Raw genomic sequence first — 23,887 nt, 5'->3', positions numbered from 1 at the left:
TGACTTGTGAGTACATGATGTACAACTATATCCCAACACATTGCAGCATGAAGAACACTAAGCTAGACTTATGGCCCATAACTGTTAACAGCAAACAATAAGAGAGTCCAGCGGGTTATGTAACAGTCACACATTTCTGGAGAAACACTTCCTGAGTGAGAAAGGGCTTCCTGCTACCCTTCCTCTAGGTGTCCTCCAACTACTCTGGACCATGATGATTTTACACTCTGAGGGAGGAAAAAAGGCACTTGAGTTCCTGCTAGATTCCATGTGCTTTCTATCCATTATCCCATTTAATCCTCAAACCAATGCTACAAGGCAAATAAATCCCTTTTTTTTTTACAGATGAAGAAAAAGAGGTTCATCAAAGTTAAACAGTTTGAAGAGATCACAGTCCCAATCTTTTGGTCCACTGAGTCAGGGCTTAGGGTCCAGAAAGAACTTAAGGAGAAGCTAATGCAGATGAACTGCTGACTACACTTTGGGAAACACTGGCCACAGGGTTTATGAAAGGTCAAGTTCACAGTTAGTAGGTGATGTCGATAGAGGAATTAGAATTTAGGTCTTAGCTCCTAGTCCAAAGTTATTTCCAGTCCTCAAATCCAAATCCCTTAGGATCATAGTTATATGCTCCGGACTCATTCATTTGAGTAATAAAGATCCTCTCTGACTCCAATGAACCTTCCTTGTTCCCTGGGCACAGGATAAACTTTATTTTACCACAAGACAAGTCCATTCTAAGGTCAGGGGCTTTTTTAGCTCCAAAATTTAGCACAGTGCTTGATAGATGTTATGCACTATATAACTCTTCAGTGAAAGGTATACCAAAGAAATAAAAGGAAAGAATGTCTATTTGCTCCCTCTTTTGGTAAAAACATACAAACAAAACCTCTCAGTCAGATGATCTGCTAATGTAACACTTCTAGGATTCTAACCATCTCTATCTTGGGTGAGATAGTACACATACACCATAAACACAAAAGATACCATGGAAAAGTACATGTCTTTTATGTGAAACTGACTCCCAACCCTAGGCTTCAGGGGGTGGATCATGGGAACCTAAATAAAGCCAATTAATACATTTCATCCAGTGATTGGTTCAGCAATGGGCACAAGCTCCAAGCCAGCTCAAACAGTCATTAAGATTCAACACTAAGACTTTTGTTTGTGTTACTAAGAGTGGGCTCTCTCTTTCACTGGAGAAAAGGTTGGCATGATAAGAGCTTGAAGTTGCAAGGACCACCCTCTGGAGTCTAAGAACAACAAAGAGCAGAGTTAAAGAGATGGACCTTGATGAAATGTGTGTCCTAAATCAAGGGGATCCTGAAGCCAGGTTTCCCCTTTCTAGTGACTCAACAAACTCTTTCTCATTTAACACAGGTTTTTGGTGTGTGTGTGTGTGTTTTTTTTTTAATTTCTTTGGATGTTTTATTGGTATTTCTTTGACCTTTTTTTTTAAACATCTTTATTGGAGTATAATTGCTTTACAATGGTGTGTTAGTTTCTGCTTTATAACAAAGTGAATCAGCTATACATATACATATATCCCCATATCTCCTCCCTCTTGCGTCTCCCTCCCACCCTCCCTATCCCACCCCTCTAGGTGGTCACAAAGCACGGAGCTGATCTCCCTGTGCTATGCGGCTGCTTCCCACTGGCTATCTATTTTACGTTTGGTAGTGTATATATGTCCATGCCACTCTCTCACGTCGTCCCAGCTTCCCCCTCCCCCGCCCGGTGTCCTCAAGTCCATTCTCTACGTCTGCATCTTTATTCCTGTCCTGCCCCTAGGTTCTTCATAACCTTTTTTTTTTTTTTTTTTTTAGATTCCATATATATGCAACACAGGTTTTAAGCATGTGTCCTATTTTGGACCCAGAACCAGTTTGTTACCACAAGAATGACTCAGAGGTCCTTTCCATGTGCTCTCATCAAATTCATTATTTAATCCATTCTTTTCCTTCACTTTCAATTTTTTTTCCATTAGCATTTATTCTCCTTCCTCCTTCCAGTCATTCAATCAACATTTATCAAATGTGGATAAATGTCAGTGCCTATTAGTGCCAGGTCCTTTAGGATCTCATGGTTCTTGGAAAGGGCAGGCAGGTGCGTACACAGGTAACTCAGCGTGCTGAGGTCAGGACTCCAATAGGGGTATGAATGGAGAGCACTCTGGTTGGGAGCAGTCAGGGAATGGTGCAGAGCACAGGTGATACCTGGATTGGGTCTTGAAGGATGAGAGGAGTTTTGCTAACTGAAGAAAAAATACTGGAGGAGGAACTTTCCAGGAAAAGAGAATAATACGAGTACAGTTAACGCTCATTATTCACAGTAGTTATGGTCTATAAAGTCACCACAAACACTGAATTAGCAAATACTGAATCCTTTCTCCTAGAGGAAATTCAGGGTTAGGTTCCTGCAAGCCTCTGGCCAAAATATTTTCGTCAACCGATCCATACATAATCTTGTTTTATGTCTGTTTCTGTGTAAAGACACCGTATTTAATATATACTGCTGATTCATTAATATTGAACTCACAGCTAACAGCACTATAACTCGAGTCTGGATGAAGTTTATCTAATACGTGTGTTTCCTCCAAAAGGTACACGATTATCTTGTGCTTAGGAGCCGTAGACAGTAGTTCAGCACTCCGCTTGGGGGCATTTTAAATAGTGAAATCATCAAACAAAAAAGCACAAAAATGTGAAAAACATGGCATTAAGAGGAAGGGGCACTAGTGTGCAGGGTAAGAGCTGAAACAAGAAGGCAGAGTGTGGCTTTGTTCTGTCTCAGCGTGGAACATGTACATGGGGAGCTCAGACTTTTCACTGCTCTGCATGTTGCATGTCTGTGACTGACCTTGAAAGAGCTGTGAGTACTGGCCTTGGGGTTACAAATAAATTTTAATAAGTAGGTGAATTCTCAAATATGGAGGCTGGAATCTCTGAATAGGAGTATCAATTATATGAGAAAAAGCTTGGTGTGTTCAAACAGTGAAGCTAAGTTTGTGAAGCTGCAGGAAGATAAAAAACAGCATGGAAAGGCGATCACTGAAAGGAAGGCTGGAAGAGTGATTTGGGGCTATTTTAAGAAAGGCTTCACATGCTGAGTTTTATGTATTTTTCTGTAGGTCAGCTGTTCTCAATATCAAATATTAATGCAAAATTAAAAATTTGAGAATTCCCTCACAGAACAGAAATATACATTTTAGTATTTGTTAACTAAGAAATAAAAGCTGCGAGGAATTCACGAACTCAATTATTTTGCCAATCACAATATCTACATTTTTTTAAAAGTACAAACACATGTAAAACACTTATTCACTGCATAAGTAATGCTTGGTGTGAGTGAGTGTGTGTGTTGTTAAGGACCCAGTCCACCATGTCGGAACGACTGTCATGTACCTAGCGGAGCAGCCCAGGTAGAGAGAACTACATGTGCAAAAGCCCTGAGGAGGAAGAAAGCTTGGCTCGTGGTAGGACCTGACAGCAGGGCATGGCTGGAGAATAGTGAACACAGTGGAAAGTATAAGGAGGACAAAGCAGGGACAGATCATAATGAAGCCTTGAAGATCATTTTATGAAGTGTAGCTTTTATCTTAAATAGAACAAGATCCCTCAATAGGGGCGTAATTAAATAAACTGATATATTAGCAATTGAAGAAACAAACAAGAACAATGTAGTACGATCCTGCTTATATTAAAAACCCTGTATGTTTATGGATACATACATATGCACACCACTACATATATATGTGTATTTACAGTATACATATATAGTATACACATGCACACACACACAGTGTCTTACAAATGCTCAGAAAGGCATTCCAAACTGTTAGCAGTGGTTTCCTGTGGAGGAGAGTTCGGTATATAAGAGTACAAGGGAACTTTCATACTTTAATCCATGCACTTCTGTATTTTTAAATAAATAGAGCATGAGACCGCTAAATGGTTTTACATTTTTTCATATTTACATTTCTTAAAGGATCATTCTGGCTTGTAGCAAATGAAGTGAAGGCGGAAAGAGCATGAGTAGGGAGCTCAGATAGACAACTAAGAAATAATGGCATCTGGGTCAGGACAGTGGCAAAGGACATATACCTCCAAGATATATTTCAGAGGCTGAAATGGCTGCCCCTGGTGATGAACTGAATATGGGGGATATGGTAGAAGGAAGAATAAAGAAAGACTCCAAGATTCCAGCTTGAGCACACAGGTGTTGTGTTATGACTTATGGTGGGGAAGGGAACCACAGCCACATCTCTCTGACAACCTCTCATGGTGCACGCTACCCGCTCTTTGTCTCTACTGCATCCTAAACAAAGGGGTAAAATGAATTTGACATGTGTGAGAGGGAGAGGGTCACAATCTGGGAAACCAAAGAGGCTTGTATCAGTGATTACATTGACTGAATTCGAGATTGATTCCCCAAAGACCAGGTCAATCTTTCTGCAGAGGACTCAGGGAATCCATTAGTGAAATTACCTCTCCCATTGACAAAACAACAAATGAGTCATTGCCAACCCTTTGCATTTTGGAGAAACAAAGGTCATTTCACCGAAGAACCTCTCTTTCATGTCCTTGAATGCTCTGATCTAAGTTGTATTTAAAGAACTGAATTAAGTGAAGGTTACCAGGGAAAATCAGGGCAAAGTTGGGGGAAGGGTAGACAAATAATGCCCACAAATATAGTTAAAATGTTTCCTTTCCTCTAGGACAAAGTCTTCTCTCATCTACCTCCCCAACCCCAAGTAATCAAAGAGTAGAAGACTCAGCAGGCTTTGGCTTCCCTAAAGACCTGGTTTCACACTTTCTTAAACAACAGTGGTATTTAAAACTTTCCTGTGAAAAAGAAAAAAGAAAAAAAAAACAAAAAAAACAGCTTTCCTGTGCAGCAGGATCACTGAGACACCTGTTTAAATGTAGATGTTCCCGGGTCCCAGTCCCAATAGAGATTCAGACTCAGCAGGTCTAGAGTGGGGTCCAGGGATACAAACCCCAAATGACTCTACTACACAATGTCCAAGAACCCCATTTTGAGAAACACTGAACTACAGTGTTCACGATGGTTGATAAAATGCAGTTATAATTTAGGAAGTTGCACTGGAGGAAGAAGTGGATCATGGAGATCTGGGTTATACTTCCAGCTCCGTCTCTAGTCAGTTAGCTGGGCGGGGGTGAAACCACTTTTCTGCTCTGAGCCACAGTTTCCCCATTTATAAAGCACAAGTGTTGATTTTCTGGATCTCCAACTTACCTTCAATTTCTGACCCCATTTTAAGACCCCAGGAAAAGACAAAGGGTTGGAAATGTCAAGTAGGGCTTCCTGCCCCTTGTACTAGAGTGACTCTCCCTAAGGTACTCAGATTGTGAATATACATGAATAAGGGTATAAAATCCAGTGCTTTCTGGAACTGGCTGGTTATGAGCAAATACAGGAAAAGCTACTTCTAAGGTACAAGATGAACTGGGAGTGGGGCCCTTCTGGAGCCTGGCTTCCTTCCCTAATCACAGCACTCAATATAAAAGCAGGGAAATAATTCAAAAGGTGGAAGGAGAAACCGAACCTAATTCCAAAGATTAACTCAGGTGCTCAAATAAATGCCCTGTCTGCCTCCTGGGAGCCCTCATTTACATCCATCCAGCTGCCTGAACTACATATATCTGAAAAACATTCCCGTATGGAGGCTATTCCACAACCTCCATATGATTTATTAGAAAGGTTTTTGTTTAATTTATAAGAAGTCAGTATATAGCATTAGAAGAATGACCTCTGGGCTAATGCTTCCTTTTTTTTCCCCCTTGTTTTTTAAAAGTCAACATTACAGAGGTATATAATTTATATGCAACAAAATTCACCCATTTTAAGACTTCAGGCAGATGGGTTGTGATGAATGTATACACGGTATAACCACCACCACAATCAAGACAGAACACTTCCATCACCCCAAGGCGTTCCCTTGTGCCATTTCCAGATTAATCCCCACTCCACCTGGCCCCAGGCAATAAATGATCTGCTTTCTGTCACTATAAATTAGATCTGTCTTCTCTAGAGTATCACAGAAACAGAATCATACAGTAAATATTCTTTTGTGCCTGGCTTCTTACGTACAACATAAAGTTTTATGATTCATCCAGATTGCTGCATGAATCAGTTTTTAACTGCTGATTTTAATTGCTGATAGTATAACATCTTAAGGAGTTACCATATATGTTTACCATTCACCTATTACTGGACAGTTACATTGTTTCCAGTTTGGGGCTATTATGAATAAAGCAGCCATGAACAATCATGTAGAAGTCTTTCTGTGAACCTGCTTTCATTTCTCTTGGGTAAATACCTAGAAGCAGAATGGCTGGGTAACATGGTAAGTATACGCTTAATTTTATAAGAAACTGCTAAACTGTCTCCCAAAGTGGTTGTCCATTTTTGCATTCCCACCAGCAATCTGTGAACACTGTAGTTTTTGTACAACACTTAGCCATTATAGCCAATCTAGTGAGTGTGTAGTGGCAACTCATTGTGGTTTTAATTTGCATTTCCCTGATGACGAATGATGTTGAGCATCTTTCCATTTGCTTATTGGTTCTTTATCTTCCTTTGTGATGTCTGTTCAAATCTTTTGCCCATTTTTAAATTGAGGTTTTTGCTTTATTATTGATTTTTTTTTTTTTTTTGCGGTATGCGGGTCTCTCACTGTTGTGGCCTCTCCCGCTGCGGAGCACAGGCTCCGGATGCACAGGCCCAGCGGCCATGGCTCACGGGCCCAGCCGCTCCGTGGCATGTGGGATCTTCCCGGACCGGGGCACGAACCCGTGTCCCCTGCATCGGCAGGTGGACTCTCAACCACTGCGCCACCAGGGAAGCCCTATTATTGAGTTTTAAGAGTTCTTTGTATATATTTTGGATACAGTCCTTTGTCAGACATATGTATTGAGAATATTTTTTCCCAGTCTGTGGCTTGCTTTATCACTTTTTTAATGGTGTCTTTTAAAGAGCAAATGTCTTTAATTTTGTCCAATTTATCATTTTTAAATAGTTCAGGCTTTTTTTTTAAAGCAATTAATTAATTAATTAATTAATTTATGGCTGTGTTGGCTCTTCGTTTCTGTGCGAGGACTTCCTCTAGTTGCGGCAAGCGGGGGCCACTCTTCATCGCGGTGCGCGGGCCTCTCACTATCGCGGCTTCTCTGTTGCGGAGCACAGGCTCCAGACGCGCAGGCTCAGTAATTGTGGCTCATGGGGCTAGTTGCTCTGCGGCATGTGGGATCTTCCCAGACCAGGGCTCGAACCCGTGTCGCCTGCATTGGCAGGCAGATTCTCAACCACTGCGCCACCAGGGAAGCCCATTGTTCAGGCTTTTTTATGTCTTATATTTCTTGTCTAAGAAAGCTCTGTCTACCTCAAGGTCAGAAAGATTTTCTGCTTCCTTTTCTTGTAGAAGTTTTATAACTTTAATTTTTATCTTTAGGTCTATGATCCATTTTGGGTCAGAGTGAGATAAGGATCATGGTCCATGTTTTTCCACATGAATATACAGCTATTCCAGCAGTGTTTGTTGAAAAGAAGTACCCTTTCTTTATCAAATTGCCTTGACACTTTTGTTGAAAATCGGTGACCAAATGGATGTAGGTCTATTTCTAGACTTTCTATTATGTTCAATTGATCTCTCTCTATATATACTTCTGCTAAGACCACCCTGTTTTGATTACTGCAGTTTTACAGTAAGTCTTGAAATTAGGTAATGTGAGTCCTTCAACTTTGCTCATCTCTTTCAAAGTTGTTTTGAGTATCCTAGTTCCTTTGCATCTCCATAAAAACTTTAGAATCAGCCTGTCAATTTCTACCAAAAACAACAACAGCAACAAAAACCAAAATGCTGAGATTTTGATTGGGATTCCATTGAATCTAGAGATCAATCTGGAAAGAAATGGACGTGATATCATTTCCTCCTTAAAATTCAACAGAGAAGCCATCAGGCCTGGAGTTTTCTTTGTGGGAGGTTTTTAACTATAGGTTAATTTTTTAAATAGATACAGGGCTATTTGGAATTTTACTTTCTTCGGTGTCAGCTTTGAAAATATGTGTCCTTCACAGAATTTGTCATAGCATATAAGTTAACAAATTTATTCAGGCAAAGCTGTTAATAATATTCTATTATCGTTTTTTTAAAAAATTGAGATATAATTCACATACCATAAAATTTACCCTTTTAGAGTGTACAATTCAAATTTTTTTTAGTATATTCACAATGTTATACAACCATCACTGCTATCTAATTCCCAAACAATATCATCTCCCCCAAAACTATCCTGTACCCATTATCAGCCACTATTCAGTCCCCCTTCTTCCCAGACCCTAGCAACTACTAATCTTCTATTATCTTTTAATATCTGCAGGATCTATAGTAATGGGCTGGTCCATTTTTGGTGTATTCTATTTCCACCGAGATCTAGTTCTAATGCAGGAATCAAAAGAGTTGAAGTCACATTACAGTCTGGGACTCTGGAGAAATGGAAAAAGAGAGAATTTTCCTGAAGTTTGTTAACTAGGCGCCTATTGCCTAGCAGCACTTTTCAACCAGTGAGAGTGTGTGCCAAGTTATTGAAAGGTTTTGATTACTCCAGTCCTAGGAAAGCTGAAGTCCTTGGCCTAGTCTCCTCTGGTCACAAGCTACCTGCAGTCTGACATTAAAATGCTATTTTTTTGTGATATGATATAAAAAAATTTGGAAGGCGTGGGCCTACAGTACTAAGTCCAAACTAATCAGGATAATATTCTAGGACCTTCTTTCATTTGGTCTCAAACTGCTTCCTGTAATTGCCTGCTACTCCTTTCCCTCTGTCCAATCTTACTCCCACAAACATCCTAGACTCCAGGCAGAATGAAGTATTTTAACCCAAGTAGCCATGCAATTGTGTGCTCTTGAGGTGTTCCCTGTCAAATACTACTAATCCTTTAAGATTCTACTAAAATGCACTTGGGAAACTCTCTGGAAAGGCAGGGACCATGCTCATCTTCCCCTTCAGAAAGCAACAGCTGAACTGAATATGCTGGCGGAGGACCCAATACTGATAGGCTCTCAGAGTACAAATCTCTTTTTTGTATTTTCAAAATTGTCTTATGAAGAAAGCTATCACCATCATCATTTTGTAGATGAAGGAACGTTCATCCAGAAAATAGTAATGACCTGACAAACTCATACAGAGCTAGAAGAATCCAAGTTTCCTTTATACCATGCCATTTATTGTTATACTATTTTTTAAAAATAGAACCCAAAGCCTTTCATTCTAAAATGAGTCCTACCTTAAAAAATATTTTTTTTGACGTTAAAAAAAGTTTTTTTTGTGGTTAATTTTTTTCAGCTTTATTGAGGTATAAAGACATAAAATTTAAGATATTTAAAGTGTACTTGATATACGTGGTGACCTGATATACATATCCAACCTATCTCTTAAATTGCAAAAATTTCCTAGCAGTGGTCTACAAAAACTTATATTTACTTTAAGATGTAAGACTGATGGGAGAGATGAGAGTTGAGGATAGGAATGAATCCTGAATGTGGTACAGAGCCTTCCACAGGGAAGGGGAGGTGGCACACTGGGGCTCTGGTGCCCTGAAGCCTTATTACTTTACAAGCTACTGCTGGTCACTTAGTTGATTCAGAGCTGTCTCTGTGTGTGGAAGTGTGTGCTGACCACTTCTGGAAATAGAAGAACCAGGACCTTTTCATCTTAAGAAGTAAAACCCACCTATTCCATTTATTTCTAGGTACCCTCTCTACCTGCGTCTGTGTGATCAACGCAGCTGAATAAATATTAGAATCGACACTCAGCTCTTAGATAATTTTCCATCTTGAAGCACCCTGACTCTGTGACATAGGGCTCTCTGGGGCCCTAGAAACTCTCCCAAAGTCTCAGTTTCTTCCACGACTTCAGGACAAAAGTTTGCAGATTCCAACTGGGGAGCTACGCCTTCCTCAAGTATCTCCCAGGCTTAACCCTGGTGCCTTTCTAAATAAAACTCTATGAGTGAAACAAACCATTTCTGACCTTAATCCTTCTCTGAACAAATAATGTTCCACTGTAGCAGTAAAAAAATACAGAATGAAGTCCAGCAGTTTAATATCTAGAATGCATACCCCTGTATTAAAACCCCTATACCTATTCACCATGCCTGCCCTCTACAGAAACTTCGCACTTTATTTTTGTTAGAACGTTCAACTTTACTGCACCCTGAACTGAAAGAGCTTTCCATAAACTGGAATATAACATAACTTATTAATCCCAACCAAATCCAAACCTATATACTTTCTAAAATATTAACACAGATTGAAATTACACCAGAAAATTTATCTAAAAGGATTATAAGTAGAGATTATTTGTAAGCAGTCCTTGGTTTATAATAGCTCCAAGTTTCATCAGGAATGTTATCTAGTTATTTCAGATGCACAAGTGTTTTGTAAGCTTCTGGAAGGCAGATACAGAAAAGATGCATGGTACAGTGGAAAATAAACAGGATTTAGAACCTGAAGATGTGAGTTCAAACTCCTGGCATCACTTACTAGCTGTGTGACCCCAATGAGTCACTTAACCTCTGTAAGCCTTAGTTTCCTCAACTGTAAAATGGAACAAACTTCACCTACCTCACATGGTTATGGAGAGGAAAAAATAAGGCAAGGTACATATGTTTTTAAAAAAGCATTATGTACAAATATGAACTTTATCTTCTAATTGTTTGGGACGTGGGCTTCTCATCTCCCCTGTATTTGGGCATAATTCAGTGCAAAAGACCAGAGCAGGTAACTAAAATGATCTCCTGATGTCTATGTAGGACAGTGTCTTAGTGGTCAGTAAAACCACACACTCTAAGAAAAGTTAGGTATGGCCCCATATATAAAACTCATAACTGAAAAAATAACTTTCTAACTGTCACTAAGGGTGCTTCGTGAACACCACCACCTCTCATGTGTACCTGCAGTCCTGGATGTAGGTCCTTGCTATTATTCTCCACCAAAGGAATCAGAACTCTTGGAGGGGAGTTGATTCCATGTTGTGGAATAAAAAGAATTAGGATAGGGGGCTTCCTTGGTGGCGCAGTGGTTGAGAGTCCGCCTGCCGATGCAAGGGACATGGGTTCGTGCCCCAATCCGGGAGGATCCCACATGCCGCGGGAGCGGCTTGGCCCGTGAGCCATGGCTGCTGAGCCTGTGCGTCCGGAGCCTGCGCTCCGCAACGGGAGAGGCCACAGCAGTGAGAGGCCTGCGTACCGCAAAAAAAAAAAAAAAAAAAAAAAAAAAAAAAAAAAGAATTAGGATAGGTCTGAATGTGCTGTTTATTCAATAATAAAAGCAAGGGTTCTTTAAAATACACAGAGAAGAAAATGTCAGGGATACTTAAAGTCAAAAGGACTAGATTTAAAGGCATTCTCAATGGCCAAGTTGTAACATTTTAGGATTAAAAGTTGAGGCTGTGAAACTATGAGTTCATAATATCCAAAGGATTAAAGTGTACAAAAGTTTTTTTATACAAAAGGAAGGTGACTATAATAGGGTTTTTGTGGTTTTTTGGGTATTTTTATTGATTCTGATAAGAAGGGCAGTCAATACAGGGGACTTTCCTTTCTTCTATTACACAATATAGCTGATATAAAGTGTAGATGTGTGCCTGTTTCTATCTGTATAAGCAGAGAAAGAATATACACAGGAAACTATGAATAAGGAGGAATTACAGGAAGAAGTGGAAATCACAGAAAGACTGGGAAGGACTGGTGGGCACTGGTGGTCACACATAATAGCTCACAAAAGGGGGGCCGCCTAACGGTTAAAAAGCACTGGTGGTCACAAATACTCACCAAGCATTGGTTTGGCCAAAAAGTTCATTCAGTTTTAAGTAAAAATAAGAGACACGTTTTCATTTTCACCAAGAATTTTATTGAACAATGTATTCGCTCACCGAACGAACTTTTTGGCCAGCCCGATAGAATGAGGGTCCAACATAATGTTCCCAGATAATACTTAAGCTTGCAGAGCAGAGCTGACTTCATGAACTCCTATTCTCTCATCTTCTAGCAGTGGTTCCCAGACTTTAGCATGCATCAGAATTACCCAGAGGACACGCTGAGATGCAGATGCCTGGGACCCATCCCCCAGAGTTTCTGATCTAGAAGGCTGAGGTTGGGGTGGGGTCTGAGAACCTGCATTTCAAACAACTGATCAAAAGATGCTGGTTGATGCTGCTGGGTCTGGAATCACACTCTGAGGACCACTTTCCTATATGCATCACTAATCGCAGTGATGTGTTTGCTGAAGCATAAGCAGTAGGTTCTGAATAATGGTAACATTCAGGTCACTGTCACATAATGGTTGGACAGTGTTTATAACCCTGGCCAAGCAAGAGACTAAAATTTCCTCCTTTCAAAGGAAGAAATTAGATTATAAGAAGATAAAACCTGTGTGAAAGCATGAACTCAAGGTCGTATTAATGTAGCAACTGAAGTTTATCTAGAAAGATGAAAATTGGCCTCATAAACAGTGGCAGGGATCCAAAACACTGTGAAGAGACCGAGCCATGGACCCCAACCAAGGATCAGTTAGTTTATAACTGCATAGCAGGACTTTGCCAATTTGAAAAAGTGTTCCTTTTACTTTTTCTTCTGGTCAGGCGATTTCCTGCTTATTTCCCTGGAAAAGGTTATTTGCCTGGGAAAGTCAAAATTATAACTTAAATCTTGGGATGATATCAAAGTAAGTACAGCATGCAAATAAGTACAAAATAATGAAGAAATTAATTAAGCCCAAGGTGTTGATGTTTTCGAATAAGATGAAGCATAAGTATACACATAAGGTTTGTAACCACTGTATTTGTATATGTCTTATTTACTATTTAAGGGTTTTGATGTATTCAAGAGAATCAGCCAAATTAAACTTGTAACGGCAATTAAGACAATTTAAACAAGTCTGTAAGTAACAAGTAATGTTTAGTGTCATCTATTAGGATGATGTTATTCCTCTTTAGGCACAAAAGCCTCTTGGAACTTCCAAATACCTGAGAGATTGCTGACCTCAGCCAGAAAGTCGACTATCAGGAAAGGTTTCAGAATGATGCTCCAGAGGAGGTAAAGTAGTTTGCCATCTCTTACGCTGCTGATTTAAAGGTGGAATGCTGCCATCCCCAAAGAATCCAACTGCAGGATCAAACATACACTGTGCAAAGTGGGGAAGAAAGTAAAACTTATTGAGCATCTACTTAGTACCAATCCAATCTCAGCACCTGGCTCACCGTGCATGCTCAATAACCACTATCTGTAATCCTAATGCAGACAGTGTTAAAAAGGATAAAGAATTATAATAATTATGGAACACAGAAAAGAGACTGATTTACTCTACCTTGAGAAAGGAGTCAAAGAATATGCCAGGGTGAAAAGGCAGGAAGAGATTCCGTATTTTAAGCATAAGGAAGCATCTAAATACGTGGCATCTTCTGGAGATGGCAAGTTCTTATGTATGATTGCAGGAAAGGATGTAGGGGGAGAGGTCATCACAAATGAGGCTGGAGAGAAAGGTTTAAGATCAGATCATGGATAGCCGTGAATGTAGCCACACCAAGGAGCGTGGACTTATCATCTAGGTGATGGGAAGAAACAGGATCAGATCTAGGCTTTAAGAAAATCTAACTGAGCTACATACAACATGAAAAGTCTTACAAACATGAAATTGAGAGAAGAAAGCAAGGTTGAAAATGTGATTTCATTTAAAGTTCAAAACTAGACAAAATTAACCATAGTGCTTAAGGATACACATGGTAAAGCTATAAATGAAAGCAAGGAAGTGATTACCACAGAAGTCATTATGTACCTGGAAGCGGGGACAGGGGTGGAGTAAGAAGGAGATGATTGGGAAGGGACACACAGGGGTTTGTAAGAAGGAGATGATTGGGAAGGGACACACAGGGGTTTCTGAGGTGCAGTCATTTTTTTGGCCTGGGTGGTAGTAATGTGGGTGTTTCCTTCATTGAACTGTATGCTATATACATTTTTTGCATTGTATTGTATTTCACAATAAAATGTTGTAGAATATATAATTGGAAGCATCTGGAAGGATGATGAGGTGGGCAGAGTGTGAAGACAAGGAGAGAAATCAAGAGTTGGTCACAATAGTACAGGCAAGGGAAGAGAGCTTGAGTAAGGTCACTGGTAGTGGGACAGAGAGGAAAAGAAAAGGGTATTGAGAATTACTTAGAAGTTAGGTTTCAGTGACCCATTAGAAATAGAAAGGAAAGGAGAGGAACGAATCGTGACTGTCAGATTTTTTAAGTTTTAAGCTTGGGAAGCCAGATGTTAGGCAGGAAAAACACAAAGAGCAGGAGACTCATGCAACAAAAAGAATTTGAGATATGATTCACATAGCATGTGAATTCACTCTAAAATTCACTCTTTAAAGTGGACAATTCAGTGACTTTTACTATAGTTACAAGGTTGTGCAACTATCACCATTATCTAATTCCAGACTATGTTCACCACCCAAAAAGAAACCCCATAGTCATTTACTCATGAACAGTCACTCCCCATTCCCTGAGCATCCTCGCCCCTCAACCCTCATGTGATTTTAAGAGAATAAAAACCTGTTTTGTGGGTTAAAACTGTCTTGATAGAGTAACAGTGACATTCAGTTGGTCTCAGCAGCCCAATCCCCAAAGACATCTTGTATCAGAGCCTTAATTTGTCTCTCCACAAAGATGGGAGCTCTGGAGAAGTTGAGGAACCTTCTTTTCTCAAGATGTAGAGGGGAACATCCCCAGTCCTAGTTCCACCTTGGAAAGAGACTGAAGTCAAGGGGGATCAAGGTGGCAGAGACAGGTGTCAGGTTATAGTGGCTTTCAGCCAGTGGCAGTATCGCACCCTCCAGGGTGTGGAAAGGTGTTTGTGTGTGAGGTGGGGGGTAAGTTGTCACAATGATTGGGGAGCACTCCATGCATCAGAGGGCAGGGGACAGGGATACTAACCTCAAACAGGGCATGGGGCAGTCCTGCATAACCAAGAAGCGTCCCACCCAAAATTCCAATAGAGCTCCACCTCTCCTCTGAGAAGCAATAGGGGCAGAATTCCTATTACTTCTGAAGTCCAAAAGCCAAAATGGAGAGTTATGGTCTGTAGTTGGGAACCAGGCCCAGGCCTGAGAACGTATGGTTAAGAACAGCTTAGAGAACAGAAGATTTAAATTAGCTCACAGTGAAAAGACAGTATTAATAGAAACCCAGATATTAGTAGTGATGAGTCTCAGTTAGCCGAGGAGGACCGTGGCCCAGGACGTGTAGCATTCAACCATCACTTCTGTTGAGGCTTGTGCTACATGTTAATAGCTGCAACTTCAGGTACAGGAAAGGGTAAAGGACATATTCAGTGGTACAAACCATCAGAAAGAGTACCTGCAGGGGTATGCCCTATGGTCCATCTTAAAAAATTAAGAAGGCTCATTAGGGAGCTCTCTATATAAGCACAAACTTTTTCTCTCTCTACACTGATTTTGTACGAAACTCTGCCATTGGCCATCCCTTTAATTCCAGCACTGAAGACCCTGTTAAAATTGGCACTTTGCTTTAAGACATGTTTTATATGTGAAGCTCTGGGAAGCACAGGCAGCAGCAGGAGACAGTCCTTAGAGTAAAGGCGCCTCTATTCCAGTGGTGAACACAACTAAATAAAATACACATTCACCTGTGTACCATATTGCAACAGGAACAATTTAATAGCTGAAAGTAAGTTTTGGAGTCAGCTTTGCTACTTATGAACTGCACGAACTTGGGATCTTTCATATCACCAAGCTTCAACTATAAAATGAAGATGATAATCTGGACAGCGTTGTTGTCAGAACCGGAAGTGAAAGGCTGTTTTTTTTTCTTTCCCTAAATAAAGAATATAAACGTTTTAAACTTTCCTATAAAATTCTGTTAGAGTATAGAAGTGGGAAAGTTTATATTTGATATGAGAACAGCCTAACAAAGGAGGAAGCATTTGGACTAGGCTTCAAACACATGATTAGGAGAGCAAATGTATTACACTAAAAGTAATAATTTATGCAACATCTTCACTGAGCCACTGCTTTGCGCCAGGCCTGGGCCAGGCAGTGGGTGTTAATGACTTGGTACTGGTTATTGTATTGCTTTCATATTGCCTCAATACATTTGTCTATTCATTACTTCTTTTCACAAATACCTAAGATGCAATTAGTTTACCAGAGTAGCCAGACACCTAGAAAGTGTTAGACACCTGGACTCAGGGAGAGGTGGTAACCAGACAGGGGATGGTAGGTCCTGAGAGAGGTTCCTACCAGAAGCTCAGGCCAGCTTAGGCAAAGGCTGGATATCTGAGACACTGAGACGGGGTGGGAGACACAAGGAAGGAGGCAGAGGTGAGTTCTACTGACAGTTGTATCTAACAAATAACGCTGTGCAGTTCTGGAGCTACTGATAGAAATCAGCTTCATGTCTTGCTGCAAATGACTAAGAATACGGACTTCCCTCCCAACTCTAGGCTTGGAAACAATTCTTTTTCCACGTCTATGTCACAAGGCAGGACACTATGTAAGACGCCCTGAATCCAATGAATGCTACAATCAACTGAATGCCCCCTGGTGTTTAATGTAAGCTCTGAGCCAGGCCGTCCTATGAAGGAAGAGGAAAAGGTGGAGGAAGAAGAGAAGGAGGAGGAAAGGGGGAAAGGATAAAGTATTTCCCAATAATTCTTCAATAAGAAAATATAGGAAGGCCAGCCTCAGCGGCTGAGGAGGGCAGGAGGAGGTCGCGGGCGGGGGCGGGGGGTGGTGATGGGAGATGCTGCACTTTGGTGTAAATTGCAGTTGATGAGGGATAGTTTTTCAGACTCAAGTTAGAAGTGAGAGTTCAGATTAAGTGAGGCCGTCATTGCTGCTCTGAACACCTCAGAAGGGGAGAATGGATTTATCAGGAGTGAAAAAGAAGAGCTTGTTAGGAGTCAAAGAAAATAATAACAAGTCCAGCACTAGGGCTCCTTCTCCTACCAAATGCAAAGACCGCTCTGATGAGAAGTCCAAGGATCGCTCTAAAGATAAAGGAGTCAAGCGAGAAGGGCGGTGGTGGGGATAAAACTCGAAAGAGGGCTTCCCTGGTGGCGCAGTGGTTGAGAGTCCGCCTGCCGATGCAGGGGACACGGGTTCGTGCCCCGGTCCGGGAAGATCCCACATGCCGCGGAGCGGCTGGGCCTGTGAGCCATGGCCGCTGAGCCTCCGCGTCCGGAGCCTGTGCTCCGCAATGGGAGAGGCCACAGCAGTGAGAGGCCCGCGTACCGCGAAAAAAAACAAAAACAAAAACAAAAAAACTCGAAAGACGCGCAGCGCTTCCAGTGGTAGCAGCAGCACCAGGTCTCGGTCCAGCTCGACCTGCGGCTCGGGCTCCAGCAGCGGCTGCAGCTCATCTTCGGCATCGAGCCGCTCAGGAAGTTCCAGCACATCCCGCAGCTCTAGCTCCGGCAGCTCCCCTGGCTCTCCGAGTCCTTCTCGGCGCAGGCATGACAACAGGCGGCGTTCCCGCTCCAAATCCAAACCACCCCAATTAGATGAAAAGGAAAGGAAAAGGCAGAGCTGTCCCCTAAACCCACCAGAGAACACACTGGGAGCCTCACCAGGAATGTGACCAAGACCACATCATGGATATATTCTCCACCTATGGGAAAATTAGAATGATTGACGTGCCTGTAGAAAGGATGCACCCCCATCTGCCTAAAGGCTACGCATATGTGGAGTTTGAGAAACCAGATGAAGCTAAGAAGGCGCTGAAGCACACGGACAGAGGACAAGTTGTTGGCCGGGAGGACCACTGCCACTGCTGTGCTGGCCCCCTGGCCTAGGCTACCCCCAGGCGAGTCGGCCCTCCCAGGAGAATGCTGCCACTGTCCCCCATGTGGCGCAGGTCACCCCGACGGTTGAGGAGAAGGCCACGTTCCCCTCGGCGGCGCATGCAGGTCCCCCGTCCGCTGCCATCACAGGAGCCACTACAGCTCCAACTCCTCCTGATAAGCAGGGCCACTGAAGCTCCGCCCCTGGGAGCTGCATCCCATCCAACTCACCTTTGTCACTTTTCTAGCCGAAGGAGGATCAGTAGGAAAGAAATCCCTCACTCAGGGGCAGGTTTCAAAGGTGAAGGCAGCAACTGAGACGTCTGCCCTGGTGGCAGAGTTCTGGCTGCAGGAGCATTGTTGGTTTGGGGTCATGCCGATAAAGATGCCCTCCAGTTTTCTAGCTAGACAGCTCCCACGTTTCTAGTTCCTGAGAGTCAGTTTGGTGGCAAAGCCAGCGGGGATGAGCAGGGGGCTCCAGGTGGTGGTTCAGCCCCAGCCTGGGAGCACATTTCTCCATTCCACAGATGACCTGAGGCCAATCTGGTGGCCTGCAGAGTCCCTCAGGAAAGGGCATGCTTTGACGCAGCTGTCACTCCTGTTAGCCTGGCTCTGCTCCCCGGCTTGAGACCTCTTCGGACCTCTAGGGTCAAATACCCCATTATCTGTCCAAAATGGTTCTTTGCACATGTACTCATGCGTGCACATGCGCACACGCACACCCCACGTCTCCCTTTCTCTCTCTGAAATTGGTGAGCGAGTTGAGAGCCAGCTCTGCTAGGTCATCACAGAACCCCCTGTTGTACTGGTATTCATGGTGGTCTTGCAGGTTACCTTGGCAACGTGCACATTGCTTTTTTGGCTTTTATTGTATAGTCGGTACTGTAAATTTTCTGTTTTGAGTTTTATAACTTTGTAGCATTTCAGATAATGTTGTGTTTGCGCTTTGTTGGAAAATATGGGAAAAGCAAGAGGGAGATTATTTTGCGTTTTCTCCAAGCTGTGTGCTGTTTAGCGTAAGAATAATAACTAAATACGTTTACTCTATGCCAGGCACTGAACTATGCATTTTATATATATTTCATCCTTACCCATCCTATGAGTAGTTACTACTGTTATCTCATTTTACAGATGAAGAAACTGGGGCATGAAGCAGCTAAGTAACTTAACCATAGATAAAAAGCTATGAGGTACCAAAGCGAGGACTTCTGACTCTGTCTTCTGGGCTCTTCTTGCTAACCAAGGCTTCTCCTCTTAAACTCAGACCTGCCTTACATCTCTCAGCTAGGGATTTCTGCAACTTTTTAGGTCTGAAGGATTAAGACTCTCAACAAGGGTGGTAGAAGCAGGAACTAAAAATAAGACGTTATCACATAATACACTGTTTTATGTTGCATCTTATAACTAGAGGACCTTTGAGTGGTGATCTATCAGAAAAACTGGGTTCAATCATTAGTCTGTTATTTATTGTGTGATCCCAGGAAAGTTCCAGGACCTCTCTAAGACTCATGAAGAAAGTATCACCTGCTCTGTTTATCTTATGAGGTTGTAAAAAGAATCAGTCATGTGTAAGCGTCAGTGTGTTGGCTTTGGGACCACTCTGAAGATTTTTTAAGTTCTTCAAATGTGTGGATCAATGCAGCTGCCAGATAAACAAAGTATTACCCACTACAATAAAGCAGATAGTCCTGAGCCTGGATCAGAATCCTAGATTATTGGGAATATTAACAGCCACTCCTGCTTCGCATGTGAGCCTTATGTAAAGCGCCTCATGTGATGCCTGTCTGACTCGGATGCTCAGTGAATGATTCCTTTCCTTGGCCCATCCCTGCACGAATCCCTCCTACCCCCATGCCCCCACCCCGGCTTTGTGCTTTTGTAGGTGAATTACAAGGGACTTGATACTCCATAGGCTAAGCAATAATCCAGGTAGGAACAGAACAAGAACTGTCTGGTATTCCCCCATCTCAGATCACTGGGGCTCATGAGCAACACTCATTGCCTCCCTATGATTCCTTTTTCCCATGCCCCAAATAGGCTGATTCATTTGTTCAGGGTACACCGTGGAGTCCTGCCAAATGCAAATAAACTGTCTATGGGGCACGTGCTGAGCTATGCTGGGAGCAGGCTCATTACTGCCGCAGTCACTACGACAAATAACAACAAAAGCCTCTAGGCGCAAATTAGCACACATAATAAACTTAATTCAAGAAACACTGAAGAGACCCTTAGTTGCATTTTAACTTACACAGCACCATTTATCACACAAGTGCCGTGGGGCCTCTACAAACTGCAAATAAGACATTGGTACAGATTAGCTTCTACTACGCCTCAATGACTCTTCCAACTTAAATCCACCTACCACACACACACACACACACACACACACACACACAGAGATGTGAAGGGAACACAGGGGAGACTGCAGAAAGAGTAACTGAAAAGAACTCACCGTCTGGAAATTATGAGAGAGGTCTGTGTTCTATTCCCAACTGGATTATTCCTTAGCCTCTGGACTTAGAAGTATCAAGTCCAGAAGTATCGAGTCCCCTGTAATTCATGCATAAAAGCACAAAGCCAGGAGGGACGTAGAGGAATCATTCACTGAGCACCTGAGTCAGACAGGAATCACAGGAGGTACTTTACGTAGGACACACATGTAAACAGGGGTGCCTATTAATACTCCCAACAAACGGAGACAAAATCACTGTGATGGTACTCGCAAACCTCTTTTCCAAAGTAATACACAATGTGTTACAAGAGGGACGAAACACCAGATACAGAGACAAATAATACTAGCTAGCATTTGAGCACCTATACAATGTGCCAGTACTGTGCTAAACTCTTTACTCATGTACACTGTCTGATTTTCAATCCTCACAACCACCTAGGAAGTACATGATATTATCTTCATTTTGAGGACGAACAAAACGAGCTACTTGAAGTGGTTAAGCATCTTGCCTGGTCCGTCACCCAGGTTCAAATCCCACCTCAATCTTCTTCTGCCTGGGTGACCTCAGCCAAACCCCTCAACTTTGCTATGCTTTAGCATCCTAACAGTGAACGGGGCTAAGGTCAGCCCTCCCTGCCACTCACTGAATGCTGCAAGGACTACATGTTATACAGAGGAGTAAAGTGCACGGAAAAGTATTTTGTCTTCTCCTAGGTGGACTGCAGTCAACGGCAGGCAGAGACCATTTCACAAGATCTTTTAAAATCCCTGAGAGTAAGACTGTCATGCACATGCGGAATGATTATGCATTCATAATCACTATGAATGAGTACTGTTATCAACACAAATATGAATACAATCATTATGCATTCAAGATTACAGATGAACAAAAACTGTCTCGTCATCTTCTCAACATATTTACTGAGCACCCACTTCTGTGGCTGGCATTGTGCCACATGCTGTGGGGACACACAGATGAGTATGAGGACTTGGAGAGAGACAGTAGTGCACTAAAAGCAGAGTGACTAAAATGACCATGTGGAATAAAGGTGGCAGTGAGAACTAACACAGCTCAAGTAAGGGTTCATAGTGGCAGGAAAGGAGTGACACAGGGAAGGCTGAGAAAACAGGTTGGGACAGACTGTGGAAAAGCTATAAATGATCCTCTTAAAAGAATTTCAAAAGAGTCAGCAATGGGCTTCCCTGGTGGCACAGTGGTTGGGAGTCCGCCTGCCGATGCAGGGGACACGGGTTCGTGCCCCGGTCCGGGAAGATCCCACACGCCACGGAGCGGCTGGGCCCGTAAGCCATGGCCGCTGAGCCTGCGCGTCCAGAGCCTGTGCTCTGCAACGGGAGAAGCCACAACAGTGAGAGGCCCGTGTACTGCCAAAAAAAAAAAAAAAAAAAAATAGAGTCAGCAAACCAAGGAGCTACCTTAAGAGAATCAGAGAAGCCCAGTCACATGAGGGAGGAGGACAGTAAAAGGGCAGAAGGAGAAGGGCTCTCAAGTGAACTTGAAGTCTACCCCTAAGTTCTGCTCAAGGCTAGCTGCCTATAAAAGTTTTTCCCTCTCCATTCCCCTCTTCTCACTTTATATCATAAATGGTCTTTTTCTTCTTCTTTTATACCTCTGGCCCACTTAGGTTACAAAGGACCCTGCTTTTAGGGTGTCTCCAGGGATATTTCAACTTCTGTTTTCTTACCCGTTAGATAGTTATAACATCCCAGGATTACTGTGCGTATAAAATGAGGTAACATATAACTGTTCAACAAATGGTGCTGGGAAAACTGGATATCCACATGCAAAAGAATGAAGATGAACCTTTATACCATACACAAAAATTAACTAAAAATGGATCAAAGACTTACATGTAAGACCTAAAACCATAAAACTCTTAGAAGAAAACATATAGGAAAAGCTCCATGATGTTGGATTTGGAAATGATTTCTTAGATATAACACCAAAAGCACAGGTAACCAAAGAAAAAAAATAGGTAAATTGAACTACAGAAAAATTAAAAACTTCTGTGAATCATAGGACACAAAAGAGCAAAAAGATAACCCATGGAATGGGAGAAAATATTTGCAGATCATATATCTGATAAGGGGTTAATATCCAGAATATATAAAGAGCCGTTACAACTCAACACGATGAGAACAACAAAAACAACCTGACTAAAAAGGGGGCAGATTTGAATAGACATTTCTCCAAAGAAGATATACAAATGGCCAATAAACACATGAAAGAATGTTCAACCTCACTAATCATTAGGGAAATGCAAATCAAAACCACAATGAGATACCACTGCACATCCATTGGGATGGTTGCTATCAAAAAAATAGAAAGTAACAAATGTGTCAAGGATGTGAAGGAATAGGAACCCTTGTGCACTGTGGTGGGAATGTAAAGTAATGTAGCTGCTATAGAAAACAGTTCGGTGGTTCCTCAAAAAATTAAAAATAGAATTTCCATATGACCCAGCAATTCCACTTCTGGGTATATACCAAAAAAAATTGAAAACAGGGTCTTGAACGATACTTGTATACCCATGTTCATAGCAGCATTATTCAAAGTAGCCAAAAGGTGGAAGCAATCCAGTGTCCATCTATGGATGCAGGGAGAAACAAAATGCAGTATATACACACAATGGAATATTATCCAGCCTTAAAAAGGAAGGAAATGCAACACATGCAACAACATGGATGAACCTTGCAAACTTCATGCCTAGTGAAATAAACCAATCACAAAAGGCAACTCCTGTACAATTCCACGTACATGAGGTACCTAGAGAAGTCAAACCCATAGACACAGAAAGTAGAATGGTAATTGCCAGGGGCTGGGGGAGGAGGGAATAGGGAGTTGTTGTTTAATGGGTACAGAGTTTTAGTTCTGCAAGATGAAAAGAGTTCTAGAGATGGGTGGTGGTGGCAGTTGTACCACCATTCAAGGATGTGGATGTACTTAACGCCACTGAACTTGTACACTTAAAAATGGTCAAGTTGCTGAATTTTATGTTATGTATATTTTACGACAATTTTTAAAAAAAGGAATAAGTTTCCAAAAATATAAATAATTAACATACATAAAGCATCCAGCAATAAAACTTGGCAATGAACCTTAGTTCCTTCCTCTCCCCTGATGCAATCCTTTATTTCAAAGATCTTTTCAAACTACCTAAGGAGCTCAGCACCAATCCAGTTCCCCAGCTCTGCCATTAAATCTGGCTGTGTATTCCAGGACGAATTCCTCTCCTTACTGAGCTTTGGTTTTTTTTTAACCATTAAAAAAAAAGAAGAAGAAAAAAAAAAAGGATTAAACTATACTACATTCCCTTTCAGCTATAAAAATACAAACACATTGACGGTTAAAGAGATTAAGAGTAGGCTAGCAGGGCTTTCGTGGTGGTGCAGTGGTTGAGAGTCGGCCTGCCAATGCAGGGGACACGGGTTCGTGCCCCGGTCCAGGAAGATCCCACATGCCGCGGAGCGGCTAGGCCCGTGAGCCATGGCCGCTGAGCCTGCGCGTCCGGAGCCTGTGCTCCGCAACGGGAGAGGCCACAGCAG

General features: G+C 42.0%; 1 protein-coding gene and 1 pseudogene across 2 annotated transcripts in view; one reads left to right on the top strand and one right to left on the bottom strand.

Annotated features, from left to right (window-relative positions):
• The window catches only part of GAB2 (GRB2 associated binding protein 2), a gene marked incomplete at both ends in the record, with an annotated part of 171,576 nt that overhangs the window by 64,648 nt on the left and 83,041 nt on the right, over window positions 1-23,887 (bottom strand). The gene's annotated exons all lie outside the window — the stretch shown is intronic.
• LOC309965180 (RNA-binding protein with serine-rich domain 1-like) lies at window positions 16,953-18,049 on the top strand (annotated as a pseudogene). The gene is made up of 2 exons: window positions 16,953-17,110; window positions 17,312-18,049. The product of its transcript is annotated as an RNA-binding protein with serine-rich domain 1-like (transcript).

Source organism: Leucopleurus acutus (genome assembly GCF_964270905.1).
Source record: "Leucopleurus acutus genome assembly, chromosome: 8".
Classification (NCBI taxonomy): Eukaryota; Metazoa; Chordata; class Mammalia; order Artiodactyla; family Delphinidae; genus Leucopleurus; species Leucopleurus acutus.
Note: the sequence above shows the minus strand (reverse complement) of the source record. Positions and strands in the feature narration are given on the sequence as shown.